This window comes from Diabrotica virgifera, chromosome 7 (genome assembly GCF_917563875.1).
Source record: "Diabrotica virgifera virgifera chromosome 7, PGI_DIABVI_V3a".
Taxonomy (NCBI): domain Eukaryota; kingdom Metazoa; phylum Arthropoda; class Insecta; order Coleoptera; family Chrysomelidae; genus Diabrotica; species Diabrotica virgifera.
In genome coordinates, this window is record NC_065449.1 from 38,556,624 (window position 1) to 38,577,775 (window position 21,152).

Consider the following 21,152-nt stretch of genomic DNA (forward strand, 5'->3'; position numbering starts at 1 on the left):
TAATATTTTTCGAGTTATTCGCGCTTGAAAGTAACAGTTTTTCGATGAAAAAATCGACTTTTTTAAAGGGTTTTTCGAGAATACCTCGAAAAATATGCATTTAATAAAAAAACTGTGTAGATATCAAAATTGTTTCTTTTAGTAACACAAACTAAATTCTCTTTCTGTAATGTCTTTAAGATCATTACAAACCGAGATACAGTATGTTAAAAGTTAGCTTTTTTCGTCAAATGCATAATTTGAAATATTCAAAGTAAAATAACGGAAAAACTTTGAAATTTTCGAGGAAAACTTAAATAATCTTTTTTCAAGAATACAGTTAGGCCTTTCAAAAAATAATAATAGAAAATTTCTAGCCTGAAAATTAAGCGACTTATGATCAAAAAACTGTCGGTACCTGCTTTTCTCTAGGAAAAAATCAGTGAAAACAACCCCATAACTACCCTCCTAATTAAAAAATCGTCTTCACCTTTCTGTAATTCCTTTTATATTTGTATTGTCAATACACCCACGAAGTTTGACCTATTTAAAAGGCCTAATTTTAGAAAAATTGGAGTTTAAAGAAAAATTATTTTTTTGGAATTTCCCATTTTTCACCTTTTACTTCAAAATATCTCCGAAAATACTGGAGATACGAAAAAAACTATGGACTACTAAATTGTAGCTTTTTTAATAACTAAAATTACTTTGTGCATAGATTTTCATTACACTGAACAGTTAGAGAGATATAGCTGTTTAAAACCTCTCTTTACGAGCATACACCCCGTTATTCGAGTCCTTTAAACCCACCCTAATTAAAAACTAAGGGATCTTACGGAATTTAGTTTACACAGTCTTATAACTCTCCAAAAATCCTACAAAGTCATTTTTAAATAAACTTTTTATCGCCAAAAATGAAGGAGCGAATTTTGTTTTTTCGAAAAATTCGGATAGTCCGCTTATGGATAATTTTCAATGTGTGTATAATACCACAGAACCGGTTCGTATACTGGAAGATGCCTAAAAATCTATTTGTATTTGTATTTGTACATATTTGTAAGTTCGTATTTTTGTGTAAATAAATGTTTTTGTAATTCTTTAATTCTACTTTTTTTCTGTATAGGCCTATTAAAATATCTACTTATAAAAACTGTAATGTTATTAAGGGTGGTTTGTAAGGGTTGAAATATTATGATATTATATCCTAAAGTATAAAACAATCATTATTTAACCAATCAAAACCAAATTTTACCCATATTAAAGTTTACAATGTTTTTATATAATTTTTGACAAAAAGGGGTAGTTTACACCCCTAAAAATAACCAACACCCTAAGCATGATATAGACGAAGTACAGGGTGAGATGATCTTAATCCCAAATTTTTATGTAAATCGATGGAAGCCGAAATTATTCTTTTAGGATAAGTAAATTTTTTATATATGGCTCCAACAAGGGTGGTTTTAAGGGTTGAAATATTATGATAGTATATCTTAAAGCATAAAACAATCATTATGTAACTAATAAGAACCAAATATTGACAATATTAAAGTTTAAAATGTTATTTTATAATTTTTTACAATTAGGGGTAGTTTTCACTCTTAAAAAACCAAAAGCGTACAACGGCTCAATATAGAAAATGAACTAGAGGGTGTAATGAGCCTAATCCCAAATTTTTGTACAAATAGATGCTGGACGAAAAAATTGCGAGATTTTGCCATTTTTTCAGCTTCATTTCCTCGACTAATTATTACATATTCACGTCCGCTGATATAATACACTACGATAAACTATTATTTTTTTTAATTATTGTAGAACATTCCTAATAAATATTTTGTATTGTCTTATACAATTATTGCTAGTTTCCAAGATACAGGGTGTTTAAATAGGCCTGGATCCCGCGTACCAAAAAAAAATTGATTAATAGCAAGCTGAAAATTTGTTAATAGCTTAACGGTGTCTAGTCGGACACACTTTGATGTATGGGAACACTGGAACAGGGAAAGTTTTAATTGTGGAACAGGTTAAAAATTTTGAACGTCATACTACGAAAACGTCCCATGTATTTTGGTATTTAACACCAACTGGGCATTTAAATGTTCAATACAGTTGTTCAGAGCTGCAGCCAACAAAGTTAAGATTGCTGTGATGGAAACCAGCCTCCGATAGGAGACGGTACTGCAAGAAGAAGGGCATTTTAATAAGTCCGACAAGTTAAACATGTCAAATGACAGAATTATGTTGGTGACAAATAGCAGTCTGATTTTTGCATGAGAGTTTAATGAAAGGGTAACAAATCAATCGGAAGTTCTGTCCGACAAAATACATGGGACGTTTTCGTAGTCTGACGTTCCAAATTTTTAACCTGTTCCACAATTAAAACTTCTCCTGTTCCAGTGTTCCCGTACATCAAAGTTTTTCCGACTAGACACCGTTAAGCTATTAACAAATTTTCAGCTTGCTATTATTCAACTTTTTTTGGTACGCGGGATCCAGGCCTTAAAGTTTAAATTTAGATTTTAGTTTTCGCAATAATTATGTATAGTTTCACAATTTCTATTTAAAAATTGTCAATTTTACGTTTTTCGGCATTCTTCTTCAAATTCCGCTTATATTATCGGAGATTGAAAATTCTTGCAATCATAATCTTGTTGGTTACGAATAGTTCGATTGAACTGAATCCAAACCATTCACATTTAGTCCTGTCGCCAGTGGGGGTACAACGGCCTCCTTAATTTAGATGAACTTACCCAAGTTATTTTTATGTGTTATGACCCGTAGAACACGAATTTTTTGGGTAACAGTCGATCCGGATGTCGATAAGATTGTTATAGACAAAGAACTTGAGGAATCACATAACAGCGATTTTTCCCAAACCAAAACATTGTTTTGTATTTTTTGGTTCATTCAAAGCAAAAAATGTTTTTACAAGTTTTTTCGTAGGATGCATAGTTTTCGACATAAACGCGGTTGAACTTTCAAAAAATCGAAAAATTGCAATTTTTGAGCACGAATAACTTTTGATTGAAAAATAAAATAGCAATTCTGCTTACCGCATTTGAAAGTTCAAGTCAAATTCTATCGGTTTTGATTACTTCCATTACTAAAAATTAATTTTTTTATTGTTAAACAAAGCTATAAACACATAGTGATTGAATGATGTTTTCAATGCATTTCCCATTTGAAATCGAACGAGTAGGCGCGCATGCGACAATTTCTACGTAGATTACGTACATTAAAACGCATTCATTGGGCACGGGAGACACTATGTGTTTATGGCTTTGTTTAACAAATAAAAACTTAATTCTTAGCAACGCAAATAATCAAAACCGATAGAATTTGACTTGAACTTTTAAATGCAGTAAGCAGAATTGCTATTTTATTTTTTAATCAAAAGTTATTCGGGTTCAAAAATTGCACTTTTTCGATTTTTTAAAAGTTCAACCGCGTTTATCTCTAAAACTATGCATCCTATGAAAAAACTTGTAGGACCATTTTTTGCTGAGAATCACCCAAAAAATACAAAAAAATGTTTTGTTTTGCGAAAAATCGCTGTTATGTAATTCCTCAAGTTCTTTGTTTATAACAAACTCATCGACATAAAAATTCCCCAAAAAATTCGTGTTCTACGGGTCAAAATACATAAAAAAAATCCACAAGGAAGAATTTCCTGTAGCTGGCTGTATACCATTAATTACAAGTAAAATTTAATAAAAAATTTTGGTCTTGGTAAAAGGTATATTATTTTAAAAAGCCCTATAGGGCTACAAACATAGAAACAAAATGTTTTCGCTCTGTAACAAGAGCATCATCAGTGTTGCCTAAAATAATAATGTTATAATTGCTTGTAATATAAACAACTATAAATTTAGTAGCTGTGTAACCAACTTTTCATGATACTTCAAGTTCCATTGACAATTGTTGTCTTGACATCAGACAGATTCGCTTTTGATATCTCACATCTTAGTTGCCTGTCAGCTCTTGTAACATAATTACCTAATTTGTTACCTTTGACCCACTTACAACGTGTGGGAGTCATATGTTATCCTAGGGCCGTATACTTAGGGATTATATCCATCCTTTGGAATTTGCTATGTTAGCATTTTGATGTGACTTTTAGTCCATTTTTGAAAGGCTTTGACCTTCGTATTTTTTGGTTGGCTCACCATGTTCTTGTAAGTATAACCAAACTTTGCTTCTACCTTGGTCATCATTTTAAGTTTAACATTTTGATAATTAATATGGTTATATGTACTTATTTTAGGCAACAGTGGTGATGCTCTTTTTAGAGCGAAAACGTTTTGTTCGATGTTTGTAGCCCTATAGGGCTTTTTAAAATAATATACCTTTTACCAAGACCAAAATTTTTTATTAAATTTTACATAAAAAAAACTTGGGTAAGTCCATCTGAATTAAGGAGGCCGTTGTACCCCCCGGCGACAGAACTAATTGCGTAGCCACGAGATTTTCTCTTACTACACTTCTTTTGCCTTTGATTTTGCCCTTCATTACATTTCTTAATACATAGTTCGTATTTTCCATCTCTCATCATGTGTAAGTATTTCAACTTCCTGATTTTTATGGAATTTAATACTGCGCATTGTTCATCTAGTTGTTCCAGAACTTGTTCGTTGGTTTTGCCGTTCATTATTCATGGTATTTTCAGAATAGGTCAGTTCACACTTGGTTGTGGTGTTTAACACCACATTTTGAATGCTTCCAGGTTTTTAATGTTAGATAAGCTGGGTCGAATATGCTGGGTCGAGAGAGTTAGAAATGAGGATGTCCTTAAACGGCTGAACCAAAAAACTCAACTCGTCGATATAATACAGAATTGCAAGCTGTAATACTTCGGTCACATTATAAGATACACTGAAAACTATGAACTTTTGAATCTGATCGTTTAGAGAAAGCCCAAGGTAAATTTAGTTCAGATAGAAGAAGGACATCCTGGATAAAAAATCTAAGACAATGGTACTGAAAATTCACTACATTATTATTTAGAGCTGTTCTCAATAGTTGTTGTCATATAACGAATATGGTAGCCAATATGATATCCAACGGTCGATAACGGTCATGGAACTAGAAGAAGAAGAAGAAGAAGAAGAAGAAGAAGAAGAAGAAGAAGAAGAAGAAGAAGAAGAAAAAGCGATATAAGATATAAGTGAGGTTTTTGAGCAAATAAAGAGCAACTCCTTAAGTTGAGGAGCGAAGAGCTGTTTATCTCAAGTTATCATTTAGAATTATATCTGTATGTTTCTTCTTCTTTGGGTGCCATCTTCTTAGCGAAGGTTGGCGATGACTTCTGCAAAGCCTTCTCTATTTTGGGCTTTTCTTATTAGACTTTGAAAGTCTAATCCTGTCCATTCTTTGATGTTGCGCAGCCAGGTCATTTGTCGTCTACCCAGGCCGCGTCTGCTTTCTATTTTCCCTTCCATAATAAGTTGAAGGAAGTTGTACCTGTTGTGTCTAAATATGTGTCCAAGATAAGATGGTTCACGTTTCTTGACAATTTCTGTGAGTTCACGTTCTCTATTCATACTTCATACACCTTAAAACTTCTTCATTTCTAACGCGGTCGGTCCATGGATTTCTGTATGTATGGAATCTGTATGTTTAAATTCATTAATTTCTATGGATTCTAACAAAGATAGCGTAAGGCCTTTATTTTGAATATGGAGAATTTGAAATTGGACATTAAAAGAATGATTATAATTTAGAAGGTGAACGGTGTACGTAGAATCTGTTTTTTTTTGTTATTGAAAGCCCTTTTGTGTTACCTATAAGTTTGTTAAAGGTTCTACTAGTTTGACTAATGTAAGTTTTTGGGCAGTTATCACATCTAAGTTTGTATGCACCACTGTGTAAATGCTTTTTATTTTGGCTGTTGTTGTTGTTAATATATTTACTTAAATTGTTGCTGTTTGGCTATTTTAGTTGACATTTTTCGTATATATTATGTAATCTAGCAGAAGGTAGGTACTGGGTTTTTTTTCTAGTAGTGGAAAGACTATTTCAGGGCTTTTTTATGCAGTATTTGGTTTAAAATTGTGCTTATTGTTTGTTTGTTATTGTTGCGTTGAACTTCCATCAAGTAACGGTCGAGTCCATAACTTATTTATCAAGAAGATAATTTGCAACAGTTTAAAATCTTCTCGTACAATAAATGCATTTAGTAATCCGGTAACTTTATAATTGACAATTACCACCAAACAGTTACAAATACATCTTCCACATAATAATGAACACTTAAGAATCTTGATACAGGTGTGCCTTTATAAGGTAGGGTTATTAAATTTTAGCACCGCACAATTATTCAGGAATACCTAAATTGTGGCCGAGACATTAAATGTGGCCGATTACGTGTGTCTTGTATTACGGTAAAAATGATTCACTTTCCCTTGTTTATACAGCATAAAGAATTTTAAGTGGCTGTCTCAAGATAACGTACGTTTATTTTTGTTTTACCTCGTTTTATATGTTTTCGTTTCAAATTGGGGAAGACATCAATCTTTCCGTATGTATGTTTCTGTAAATGTGTATCTCGACCACTTGAAATATCATCATGCTCAGGAAGTAGTTCATGTACGTGAAGAAAATAATGGTGTACATTCGTTTGAGTACGTCTAGCCGATTCGTTGCCTTGGACAAGAACACGCGCTTAATGTTTTATTATGCAAGATATAAGTTAAACATATGTTTCAAGTAAATTGTAGGACTGTTTAAAATTTGACTTTTAAAATTGTGTTCTTATTCGATCTAATATTCTCTTAACGCAAGTAACGTAAAGTAGATTCGTATTCCCTTAACGTAAAGTGCATGTCCAGCACCAAAAAGAAAAGAGGAAGAAATAAACAAGAGATTGGGAAGAATCAAAACTTGGAACTTAGAGGAGTAATTAGAACTAATACAAACAGCCATGATGCAAGTGGTGGATTTTAGCATTGTGAAAGCAGAAAAAGAATAGATAGAACACTGGTTCCAAAGTACCAGCAGAAATATTGAAAGCAGGAGGAGATATACTGTAGCAAAAAATAGCTAGCTTATTGGAGAAATATGTGAAAAAGAAAAAATGTCAGAGTAATGGAATACAGCACTCACCTGTCCAATTTACACGAAAGGTAAAACTGTCTGTGAAAATTACAAAGGACTCGCACTATTAAAAGTAGTAGATATAAGCTATTCGCAACAATTATAAGTAAAATAAAAATTTACGAAACAGAGATAATAGGAGAATACCAGGCTGGTTTCAGACAGGGAAGAACAACAACCTACCAAAGGACCCCGCAGAAACCTTATGGGAAATGGCTCTCTGTCAAATGCTCTGAAACTTTGGAGTCTGGTAGTCCTTGATATGTAGAACAAAAGACTCCATGGGCGCGTAGCTCCAAAAAATCATAGTTCTAAGATATAAGCCTCTGAAGTTATAGGTAAATACAGTGAGGATGTTTGAGTTGGAATAAATTCATTTTCTCGAGAATGGGAGACTCTTGGCGTATATATCATACTAGTGACGTCATCCATCTGGGCGTGATGACACAATCGATGATTTTTTTAAATAGGAATAGGGGTCGCGTGATAGCTCATTTGAAAGGTAATTAAATTCTCTATTCACTAATATAAACATTAACATAATTATTTATACAAAGTGGCCAAAAAATTTTTTTAATTAAATTAATTGAGACAAAAAGAAGAATGTATATAATTTATTTAATTCGAAATACATTTTACTGCTGTCAGAAAACAGAAAAAAATGTTAATTTGTCAACCCTCTCCCTTCCACTTCCCCCACCCCCTATTTTTAAATGATGAATAGGAGTCGTGTGATAGCTCATTTGAAAGGTAATTCAATTCTCTATTCACTAATATAAACATTAACGTAATTATTTATACAGGGTGGCCAAAAATTGTTTTTAATTAAATTAATTGAGACAAAAAGAAGAATGTATATAATTTATTTAATTCGAAATACATTTTACTGCTGTTCGGAAATAGAAAAAAATGTTAACTTGAAAAATAAACATTGATTTTCGCTTAAATTAAATGTTCAAACTGCTAAGAGGCAGGTGGGTGGCAGCTTTAATATTGAATTTAAGCGAAAAACAATATTTATTTATCAAATAAACATTTTTTTCTGTTTTCTGACAGCAGTAAAATATATTTCGAATTAAATAAATTATATACATTCTTCTTTCGTCTCAATTAATTTAATTCAAAAAAAAATTTGGGCACCCTGTATAAATGATTATGTTAATGTTTATATTAGTGAATAGAATAACCTTTCAAATGAGCTATCACACGACCCTATTCTTATTTAAAAATATCATCAATTGCGTCATCACGTCCAGATGGATGACGTCACTACTATGATATATATACCAAAAAATTATAATTTAAAAATAAAATTGACCTGATTCGTAATTTATCTCCAGAGTCGCCCATTCTCGAGAAAATGAATTTATTCCAACTCAAACGTCCTCACTATACCTATAACTTCAGAGGCTTATATCTTAGAACTATGATATTTTGGAGCTACGCGCCCATGGAGTCTTTTGTTCTACACATCAAGGACTACCAGAATCCAAAGTTTCAGAGCATTTGACAGAGAGCCATTTCCCATAAGGTTTCTGCGGGGTCATTTGTATAAGTAGTAAAATTATGTCAAAACAACAGTGTTATGAACAAAGTCTGAGTTTACATATGCTCCTTATTGATTATTGATTTTACACAGGCCTACGACTCCATTTCAGGAAACGGACTATACGAATAAATGAGATCACTAGGAATACCCGAGAAACTGATACGAAATACGAAGATACGAGCAAAGTAGTAGAATCATTAAACGCACTGTTAAAAGCAATAAACGTGTCACAGACAGCGAAGATTCGAACTTATGAAACGATAGTGAGATCAACGGTGTTCTATGTACCTCTGTGAAACTTATATAGAAATAAAAAAAGAAATTTGAGGGAGAAAATCCTTGAGAAATGTTTTTGGTGGTATAAAGGAGGCTGATAGGGAATGACAGAGGACAACAAATTAGGTGCTAATGGAAATGTAAAATAACACAGTAAATCATGGCAAAGAGGGTTAGATGATTAGGACATTTTTTTAATTATTGCCAGAAGAAAGACGTGTCGTAAGAGCAAGCAGGATAACAAGGGAAGAAAAGAAGAGAAAGTGAATGATAGGAAACAGTGGAAGAAATTAGTCAGGACTATCGAAGCCAGGGGGGGCTCAAAGGCCTGTAGTGTTATCACCATTTACTCAAACATCTCTTTCGTAATCTACTGGTCTCTTTATTTATATAAATAAAAATATCAAAAATAAATTGGTCCATGCACATCTGTATGACATCGTACTAATAGCTGAAGAGTTAAGAGTCTTAGAAGAAATGTTTAAACAGTTAATACGGAAGGCAGGTTACAGAGAGATTATTTTTACTGATACAAGACAAAATATCACTTAATATATAATCATCAGTAGAAAAAATCATTATCACCTAATTTAATCATCATTAGATTTTTTTATTCTGAAAAATCCAAATCGGAAATCGCGAATATGTTGCAATTGTTACGGTATAATAAAAGAAACAAAACTACAGGTTCGGTCATCACAAATCCTAGAAAAGGAAAAAGTAAAAATAACCGAAGCAGAAAAAAATACAGTAAAACCTGCCATATCCGGATCAATGTGGCGACAGACCGATCCGGATATGAAAAAATCCGGATATCAAGACCACTACTTCTTTTATAGTCTCTGAAACGTTTTCTCCTTCATACATTCCAGTAATCAACGCCGTCAATAACTTCCGTCGATAGACACGTTTTATAGATTCTATAATACATTATTTCGCCATCTTTTAGTTCTTCTTTTAGTGCGTTGTCCAACAGCAGGACTGCCTTTCTCGGTAGATTTCGGTAGATCCGGACGGCGCAGAACCGTCCGGATATGAGGAGGTCCGGATATGACAGGTCCGGATATGGCAGGTTGTACTGTAACTTATCTAGAGTTAAGTGTTTTCTAGACGTTTAGACGTTGTAGGAAGACATGTTTCTAGATCAACATATTATGTTACTGAGTGACCCACAAATTAGGATTTGGTTCTTACAAAGTAAGTTATATAGTTGAAAATATCAATATTGTTTCAAATCAATCATTGTTTTTAAGAAAATTTATTTTGTTTCAGGCTAAAGAAAAGCTCCTGTTAACTTTACAACAAAAGAAAAAGAAATTGAAATGGTCAAAAGAGCATAGAAATTGGGCGAATTAGAAGTGTGTGTTGAAGATAATGAGAGTCGCGTTGTTCACAGAAAAATTCTTATCCTGACTGTCTCAAAAGAAAAGATAAATTTTCTGCTTATGTGATGATCTGGGGCTACAAGTCGTTCTAAATGTGTGTGAACAAAATTTAGCAGCTTCAGAAGATTTTGTCTTCCAACAGAACGGCGCAGGTTTACCATATCTGAAAAAAAGTGTTTAAAACGGATTGAAGATCATAGTATACCACTTCTGTAAAAGATTTTCAACAGTTCCGACTTGTCCCCTATAGAAACTTTCTGGCAAGAAATAAAAAACATTTAGGAAATATTTTGCCAGGTTAGAAATGTGAGACTCATTTACTCTAGAATTTTGCCAGAAGTTGGTAAAAACTATGCCTCGAAGAATTTTGGATGTAAGTAAAAATAAATGATGTCACTTGTCACTCATTGGAAAACTATGCGTTTTCTTAATTTGTTGTTATTTTGTATAATTAATCATCCTCATTAGTTTAAAAAATATTTCCTATAATTATAGAAATTCAAAAACATTTGAGGATTAAAACTTTCAAAACTTTATGCTGCACTTTTTTTTTACTCTTCAAATTTATTTTCTTTTTAGTCTAACTTTAGGCCAATGACATGCAAAGGGGTTTGTAAATTATGAATAAAACGTATTGAGTCAACGGAAGACTAAATTGAAATAAAAAAATATGGAAAAAATATTTTTAAGAAACGCTTTTCTTTAGTTACGAGTGACTAAAATTAAACATATTATAAAAAAATCAACTAAAAGCAAAAAGTTAAATAAATTGAATCAATCTAACACATTCGTCAAAGAAAAGCGTGGCGCGCCTTCATCGAATAAAAGGTTTTCGCACCACGCTTTTCTTTAACGAATGTGTTAGATTTTTTCAATTTTTTTTATTTTTTGCTTTTAGTTGATTTTTTTATATGTTTAATTTTAGTCACTTGTAACTAAATAAAAGCGTTTCTTAAAAATATTTTTTTCATATTTTTTTAATTTTTACTTTTTAGTCTTACACTTTTCAAACATTAAACTATATCGTCATGTTTATTAAAATATGTTTAAAACATATGATGTTAAAACATGAAAAGTAGTCGGAATCGGCAAAAAATTTAAAACTTTATTGTTTATTTATGAAGCATAACGTAAACAATTAACGTAAAAAGTGAAATTATGTATAGTTCATATAATTAGCTACAATCTGTAAAAGTTTCAAGTTTCTTCATTGTAAAAAACAAGAGAATTTAAGCATTTTCCGTTAAAATTGTTTTTTATTTAAACAATTAATAAACAAAAAACTTTTTTATTGACTATTCGTATATTGTTCCCGCGAATGCATATGTCTGCAAATTTTTAGTCATTTGCATTGAAGAAAAGGCAGTCAAATTAACGTCCAAAGATTTGACCCAAACAATTGAACTAAAGAAAAGCGTTTAATAATTAATACGACAAAACGATTTCTAATGTTAATTGTAGCACAAAACGTCTCTACCGGTGGTTTTTCTAAGACTACGATAAAAACACGAATTTTTTGAATTCGAGTTCTGCTTGAAGTTTTGTTTTGTGTCGTATTGAAATTTGACACCAATAAAGGTCGATTTATATATAAACAAATATATGAGCGTTCAAAATTTGAAACTTAATTGTTTATTTATGAAGCATAACGTAAACAATTAACGTAAAAAGTAAAATTATGTATAGTTCAGATCATTAGCTACAATCCGTAAAAGTTTCAAATTTCTACATTGTAAAAAACAAGAGAATTTAAGCATTTTCCATTAAAATCGTTTTTTTATTTAAACAATTAATAAACATAAAAATTCTTTTTATTGACTATTCGTGTATTGTTCTCGCGAATGCATATGTCTGCAAATTTTCATTCATTTGCATTGAAGAAAAGTCGGTCAAATTAACGTCCAAAGATTTGATGCAAACTATTGAAGTAACGGAAAGCGTTAAAAAATACACCTTTTTTATATAAAAAATCATCCTTTATCTCTACTTTAGACTGAAAAGTTTCCATCTTACGTTTGTTTAATTTTGACTCTCTTGTATGTGACATTTCAAAATTTTCTATCTCGTGTTATAGTAGAATAATTCTGGTTCCAATTTATATTTATAATTTTATCCTAACGGTGCTTTTGTATACCTTATGTAGCGTACAATATACCTTACTTTAAACCGGCCCTGCCGTTTTTACTTTACAATACCAAACTGTTCACTCCTGGTTTTCAAAGAGGATTGGATTGTTAAAAGAGGAAGTACCTTTTAGCTTAGTTAAATACCGAATATCGTGCATTCATATTGAAGAAGGAAATTGACCTGAATGAATTATTGTCACTTCTTTATTACGAGATTACCATTTTTCAATGTCACCGTAAATAACCAGGCCTAATTTGTTAGGATAACTAGGCTGGGATGTTCTTTTTATTTTTACTAATTAATATCTAGAGATAGATGATAGTCCAGGCGAAGACTAAAATAATCCTATATAAAAATTATATAAATTTGATATTTTTATATTAAATATATAGGTAAATAAATTAATGTACCTACCTATATTTTTTTAATGAAAGGACACCACACACCTTATGAAAAATATAATGTCACTAAAATGCAATAAAATTTACATGAATACATTCGTCTCGAAATTACAATCATTTCATATCATTGCGCCAATTTTGAGTTTTGATTAATAACGGTGTAAATTGTAATTAAAGTTTATCTAAATTACATTTTTTTGAAGTCCATAAAACTGTCATTCATAAATACTATTCGTGTAGTGGCTATTGAAACAGCTTAACACAGCGTGAGCTAAGCCGATTAGAACAACTGACCAAATTATACCTACTTTATTATCCAATCTATAAGATAAGAGTAAGATTTATATAAAAATTTATAAATTGGCGAAATCCCATTTGATTTTATATTCATTTATATCAATTTGCGCCGTTATTAATCAAAATTCAGAGTTGGCGCAATGATATAAATAAATACGTTTATGCAAAATATGCCAGATATACAAAATAATGCTTTTTTGCATTATAGTTCGGTCTCTTTTAAATTGTATGCTGTAATATTAAATGATATAAGAAAAATATTGACGACAAACATTGCCGAAGATCTAACACTAACATGGAATACGATTACAAGTGCTATAATAGACATCATGAAAAACAACTTAGGGTAATACAAACCAAAGAACAATAAGCAAAAATGGATGACAGAAGAAATACTATTACTAATGGATGAACGACGATGACACAAACATGATCAAGATCGCAGCAAGATGTATAAAAACATTAACAGGCAAAGATAGCAAATGGCTTAAGCAACAATGTATCGATCTAGAATCTAGAACATTTACAACGACAGCACGACGATCGTAATTTACATAAAAAGTTTGAGGAGACTGCTGGAATATACAGAAAACGATTAAAAATAAACAAAATTAAAAATAGACAATTCTATATCCAAACACATACATATAAGAAGGGGTGTTCGACAGGGATGTGTGCTTCCCTCCCTTTTATTTAAAATTTATTCGGAAGCCATATTTCAAAAATCTTTGGAAGATGCAGAGATGAGAATCAAAGTGAATGGAGTATTGATCAACAACATACGATATGCTGATGATGGTGTCTTAATTTGTGACAAGATAGTCGATCTTCATCAACTTGTCACTATAATCGGAGAATACAATAAGCGAATGGGATTTGAGATTACTTAATATCAAAAAGACCAAATTCATGATCATCTCCAGAAACTTGGATGTACTTAAAACTCCACTGGGAACGTGGCTTTTTGAAGACTGGGCATTGGACAAGGAAGTAAAAGATATCCTACTGAGCAGGCTAGACAAGCTTTCGTAAAATTTAGGAAGGTATTGACCTGTTCAGAGTTCGATCTTCAACTGAGACTAAGGTTTACTAAGTGGTACGTATGGTCGGTGCTGCTATATGATGGTGTAGAGGGCAGGACACTCAAAACGAGGGATATAAACAAATTAGAAGCCTTCGAAATGTGACTTTATCGCCGTATCCTAAAGATACCATGGACGCCAATGTAGATGATAGAAAAAATACCAGTTCCTTCAACTTATAATCTAGAGTAAAATTAAAGGCAAGAGAGAACTAGGACGCAAGAACATGTCCTGGCTTCGAAACATAATGCAATGGACAGGGATTAACGACATTCAACCTCTGATACACATTGTAAGAAACAGATAGTTAATGGAAAATGTGATCGCTAACACCCATTAGTGGATTTGCATCTGAAGAAGAAAACTATTTAATAAATTCTCCTACGTATTCTTTTCACTTAAGGTTGTAGTATATTATCCTGTACGTAGCGTTTCCAGCACGTAGCGTTTCCAGCACGTAGCGTAATCTCCGAAAATCCTGATTTTACTAATATTACGATACGTTCCAGACAGTGTGAATTGTTCACATTTAAAACCATTAAAATCAATATTTTTCGTAAACTAAACGCTACGTGCTGGAATCGCTACCTGCATGATAATATGCTGCGACTTTTACCGCTAAGTATCCGACATTTATACAAAACTTTAACCGGCGAAATAATTTATAATAATGTCTGACTTTCCAGATTCTGGTGTTAGAAAACGTTTTGCAAATATCTGGTTACATATTCCGGTTTTGTGTAGCTAACGATTATTACAATATTGTGTGTGTATGCGATTGGGGCCCTAACAGACCGATGGTTTCATTGATCTAACCACCCTTAATTATAATTACAGTATTGTGTATAGATTTAGTTTATTTGTGGTGTTATGGGGATATGAACTTTATTTATTTTATAACTTAAAAATGAATTATGCTCTATGCTCTGTGTTCTTGTTTTATTTTCAATCCTCCTTATATTTTACAGTGACAATTTTAGTTGACATACTCCTCTGATACGATTAAAGGTAAAAAACAATAACTAGAATGTAAATTAATAGGTTTTTATCGCTAAATTTCCCACCTCTGGTAGTTTCATTTATGCATACTATAGTAGCACCGTATACTCTTACTTTAAAAGTTCTTCTTCATCTCGCTTCATATATTAAAATTCAAATCATCATCCAGCCTCAAAAGTCCACTGCTGAACATAGGCCTCCTCCCCTCGTTTCCAACCCCATCTATCCTGCGCCGCTCTCATCCAGTTTTAATTTAGCTTTCTTAAGTCTTCAGTACATCTTGTAGGCGGTCGACCGACGCTTCTCTTGTCTTCTCTTGGCCTCCATTCTAATAACCTCTTTGTCCATCGCCCATTTGTCATTCTGGCTGTGTGTCCTGCCATCTCCACTTCAACCTGGCTATCCTTTCGATAAAGTCAGTCACCTTTGTTCTTCTCCTGATTTCTTCGTTTTTGATTTTGTCTCGCAGAGTTAGTTATTCCTAACATTGACCGCTCCATTCTTCTCTGCGTGACTCTTAGTTTGGTAGCCGAGGCTTTAGTTAAGGTAAGTGTTTCTGATCCGTAGTCAAGACTGGGAGGACGCACTGATCAAATACCTTTCTCTTTAACCATGTGGGCAACTCACTTTTAAAATATACATAAAATTCGAATACCCATTATAAATTATTTTATTTTAATAAAATTGGTTCTAAGTAGCTGATTCTGTTAGCATTAAACTGTGCTATAAGTATGTATCCCTGGCAATCCAGCATTGCCAGGACAATCAAAATCCCGAATTACAAAGAAGCAAAGAATCAAACATCTTCAGGAGCAACATGCCAAATTATTTGAAAAACAAGCAGGCGCGGATCCAAGGGGGGTCAATGGGGTCAATTGCCCCCTTCTTGAGACTTCGCCTGGTGTCGCCTTTTTTTTTAAGAAAACGATAATTACGATTGAAATGAAATAGTGAGTTTTGTGTCCTGTTGACAACTGAATAACGGAATGAAATATAAAACAGAATTCCTTCTCCAAAGTACGTGTTCTCGGTCTTACTGTATGGTGTCGAGTCTTGGACTGTGAATAAAATCGATCTACTTACCTAAATCGCCTTGAGGCTTTCGGAATGGGGTCCTATAGAAGAATTTTAAAAGTATCTTGGGTGAAGAAGGTTCGCAACTCCACAATACTAGAACGTCTCAGCAAGACTACTGAGATTATAGAAGTCATCAAGAAGAGAAAAGTGGAGTATTTTGGACATGTAATGAGAAGTTTTAAATATAGATTGCTATAAAATATTATGCAAGTGAAAATAGAAGGCAAACGCAGTACAGGACGAAAAAGCACTTCGTGGTTGATTTAGGGTGGCAGTGAATAAAATTAAAATAGATATGATAGTAACCAACGTTCTGAAAGGACATGGTACATGAAGAAAAATAAAGTAACCGAAAAAGAATCCTGCATACGCGAGTGACGAGAAAATTTTTATTTCATTGCCCCCTCCTTGCAAGGTTGCTGGATCCGCCGTTGAAAACAAGACGTTCGATCAATGTGTGCTTCCAGTCATGACTTCATCATCATCTTTGGCTTTTACAACTCTTCGTGACTCTTTGCCGCGTTTACTATTGTCTTCATTGGTTCCGGTTTTGTGTTACTATTTCCCATGGTCTCACTTCCATCTTCTCCAGGTCTTCTCTGACTACAGCGTTCCACCTTTTTCTAGGCTGTCCTGCCGGTCTTCTACCATCTGGTTTTCCCAAAACACATTGCTAATCAGTCTGTCGTCACCACTCCGTACCACGTGGTCTGCCCATCTTAGTCTATTGGCTTTTATGTATCTCACGGTGTTTCCCTGTCCGAAGAAAGTCCGTAATCAGAAGAAGGAAAGGCGTAACAGATGTCATAGAGCAAGTAGCATGGCTGAAGTGAAATTGGGCGGGCCATGTAGCCAGAATGAATGACGGAAGATGGACCCAAAAAATTACAGTGTAGAGACATTTTGATTTATTATTATCTGACTTGGTTGTTAAATGCAAAATTTATGAACAAGATGATAATTAACGTCTGCATATTTTTGCATATATTACACATAATCTTTAAACATTTTGGCATATTTACACAAATTTTGTTTAGATATATGGGCATATTTGCTGTTTTCTGTTATATATTATATGCCTTTCTCTAAACATATGTTATTAATCGAGTTAGTTGATTCCCTGAACCGACTCTGTATAAATCTTCTCTATAGTGATTTCATAAATGCCAGAAAAATCTCCAACATCTGGTGCATTATTGTCAGGTAAATCCAAGTCTACGAAGTCGGTTTCTATTTTTAATTGATGACTAAAGACTTGCATTTGCACACATTTCTCGTCTCGTTTGCAAAATTATATATTTTAGACAGGATACAGAAAATTAATGGATTTTATGTTTTCTTTTAGGAGAAATCATGATTTACAGTTTCTTAAATTTTGCTTGTTAATTTTGAGACTTAATTGTGTTTACTTCAGGAGAAGCATGTTTTTAAAAGCAATGCAATATTGATGAAGAGGTCAAGTGTTAATGCACTCTAGGTAGTGATATTCTTTTGATTTATCTAAAATGTTTAAGAAATGGAAATCATCACTGTTTGTTACATAAAAATGTTTGGTGAGGTGTAATAAGTTAGCTCTTTGGAAAATTTCCTGATTTCTCTCCTATTGCCATAGTCTGTTCCTTGGTGTATTCTCCTTTTCAAAATTTCCCGTTTTTCCTTCGTATAATGTAATGCTTCCATTATTTTTTGTTCGTAAATATTTCTATATAATTAGGAGTTCCTTTGTAAATAATTTTTACTTCGTTACATATTTGTTGTTTTTTGTTTTCTTCTTCGTGCACCATGTCCTTTCAGAACGTTGGTTACCATCATAACTACCTTAATTTTATTCACTGCCACACTAAATAGCATGCTTGTATCAACACCATACCAATCTCGCAAGTTCTTCAACCATGAGGTTCTTCTTCGTCCTGGACTGCGTTTGACTGCTATTTTCCCTAATTCTTTTATAGCTTCATAATTTGAAAGCCGTAAGGAAATTTAGATCACTCTTATTCACAGTCTAACGTCAAGACCGAAAACAAGTAGCAGCGCAGTAGGTGGATCTGTAATGTCAATTTTAGGTCTCTGTTACAGAATACCTTAGGCCTTAGACATTCCTCCAAAAGCTGTTCTGGCCTGCTCAATTCAGCATTTAATTTCACCGAGACTCTCTGCGTTACAATTTAAGTAATACCCAAGGTATCAACTTGCTCAAGTTTGGTACTATTTACTATTTATGTATGTTAGGTCTGGATGACGGTTGGGCGAGTTGAGTAGTTTAGCTGTTATGTTGCCGGTCCCAAGCCCAGATAAAGGAGGAAGGGGGAGGAGTAACAACCTCGTTAAAAAACCAGGGTTCATCTGGCCCGGATGATAGCACCCTGTAGGGGCCCCTGCCTAGGGTACAGGCGAAGCTGCTGCCTTGTAGTTAGATGCTGAACCATCAAAGGCTAGAGGAAGAAAACCTTGACAACAAATCACCCGGTCCTCCAGGTTGGGGGTTGAGGCATTGGGCTAACTCCTCAATACTCAGAAAAATGTAGAAATGTTAAAAGGCCAAATCTACAGCCTCGGAACGGATGGAATAAAACACGACGACTTAAGCTACGAAAATGGATCAAGAATATAGGAACATGGAACGTACAGGGTCTCTCTACAAAAATCAATGAAGTAATGCATGAAACAAAGAAGCTCAATATGGACATAGTGGTGTTAACAGAAACCAAGAAAAAAGGTACAGGGTCAGAAAACTTAGGACATTACGACCATTTCTATAGCGGCATATCAAAAGAAAAAAGAGCACAACAAGGAGTCTCAATAATTATTCGTAAAAGCTTAAGAAGATATATCACCACTTGGGAAGCCATAGATGAAAGACTAATTAAAATAAACCTGAATATACATGGTCATAAACTAACAATAATAGGTGTATATGCAGTTAACGACGATGTACTGGTTAACAAGAAAGAAGAATTCTACGAGAAACTAAACCGAGAAATAACATCGATAGGATATACGAGGGAATTAATCTTGCTTGGAGATTTTAATGGCAGGGTCGGAAACAAACAACACTGTAAAATAGTTGGTCCTTACGGAGAAAACATAACAAATGACAATGGGACCAGACTCATCACAATATGCGAACAGAACCAGCTCCGTATTACAAATGGATTCTATCAACATCGAGAAGTACATAAATACACCTGGGGACAGAGAACAAGGAATCTAAAATCTATAATAGATTACTTGATTGTTCGCCAAAGATCAAATCTTAAAATCTACGACGTAAGAGCTTATAGAGGTGCAGTTTGTGGAAGCGATCACCACTTCTTAAAAGCAAAAATAATGTTTTTAAGAAGATGCCAGAAGGAACAACCAGTAGTTCGCTCAGAGATGGCAGAAGATGTAAGATATAATCTTATAAGCCTCGAACAAGATAGTGTAAAAATATTGTATCAAAACAGACTGAACGAGAAGCTTGAAAACATAAATTTCAATAACATCGAAGACCACTACAATTACATTAAAGAAAGTATTCACTCTGCAGCAAAAGAAGCCCTTGGATATTACGAAAAGAAAAACAAAAATACTCCATACTGGTGGGATGAAGAAATAGACACAGCGATAAAACAAAAGAAACAAAAGTATGAACACTATTTAAGTGCAAAAACAGATACCAATTGGTCTAATTACAAAAACCATCAAGCAAAGGTAAGACAAATGATAAGACAGAAAAAAAATGAATCCTGGGATCAAAACTGTCAAAAAATAAATACGTATATAGGAGGAACCAGAAGTACAGAAAGCTGGAAACTTATTAAATCTCTTAGGACCAACGACAAGAAAAAAGATTTAATCTCACCAATTTCGTTAGAAACATGGGACATGTACTTCAGTAAACTGTTGCAAGAAGATCGAAGAGAATTCAAAATAAAAGAAAATAACCAAAACATACGCGTCGAAGCATCTCCTATAAGAATCACGAAAAAGGAAGTAAAGGATATCTGTACTTCACTCAAAAACAAAAAAGCACCCGGACCTGGCAATATACCCTCAGAACTAATAAAATATGTAACTGAAAAACTATATGAACACCTGACAATACTCTTTCAAAACTGCATAAACAAAGTAGAGGTTCCAGCTGAATTTAAAACCTCTACCATTTCAACTTTACATAAAAAATGAAACAAACAAAACTGCGACAATTACCGTGGAATAGCAGTTACTAGTACCATTAGTAAAATCTATGGGAAAATGATCAAAAATAGAATAGAAAGAGAATACACTGATATGGAAGCAGAAGAACAGGCGGGTTTTAGAGCTGGTAGATCGACCATAGACCACCTTTTTTGTATCACTCAACTTATAGAAAAAAAGGTTGCTGTAGATCAAGAAGTCCACTTTTTGTTTGTTGATCTAAAAAAGGCCTACGATAGCATCCCCCAAAACAAGTTATGGAACACTCTAAGACAAACGAACATCAACTCAAATCTCATAACAGCAGTGGAAAAACTATATGATAACGCCAACGCCAAAGTTAAAATAGGAACGAATGTTTCCAAAGGTTTTGTAGTAGACAAAGAACTGAAGCAGGGATGCTGCCTATCGCCGACACTTTTCAAAATATATCTGGAACAAGCATTAAAACTTTGGAAGCGGAAGTGCAGCGGCATGGGTATACAATTAAATAATAACAACCTGTACACTTTATGTTTTGCTGATGATCAAATTGTGATTGCCAACGATTATGACGATCTGGAATACATGACTCGGAAATTAATCGAAGAGTACAAAAAATGGGGATTAGAAGTTAACATAGAGAAAACAATGTACATGAACATCGGTGGTAACGAACAGAATCTAGTTTTAAACGACGGACAACACATTAAGTACAACAATAAATATTCTT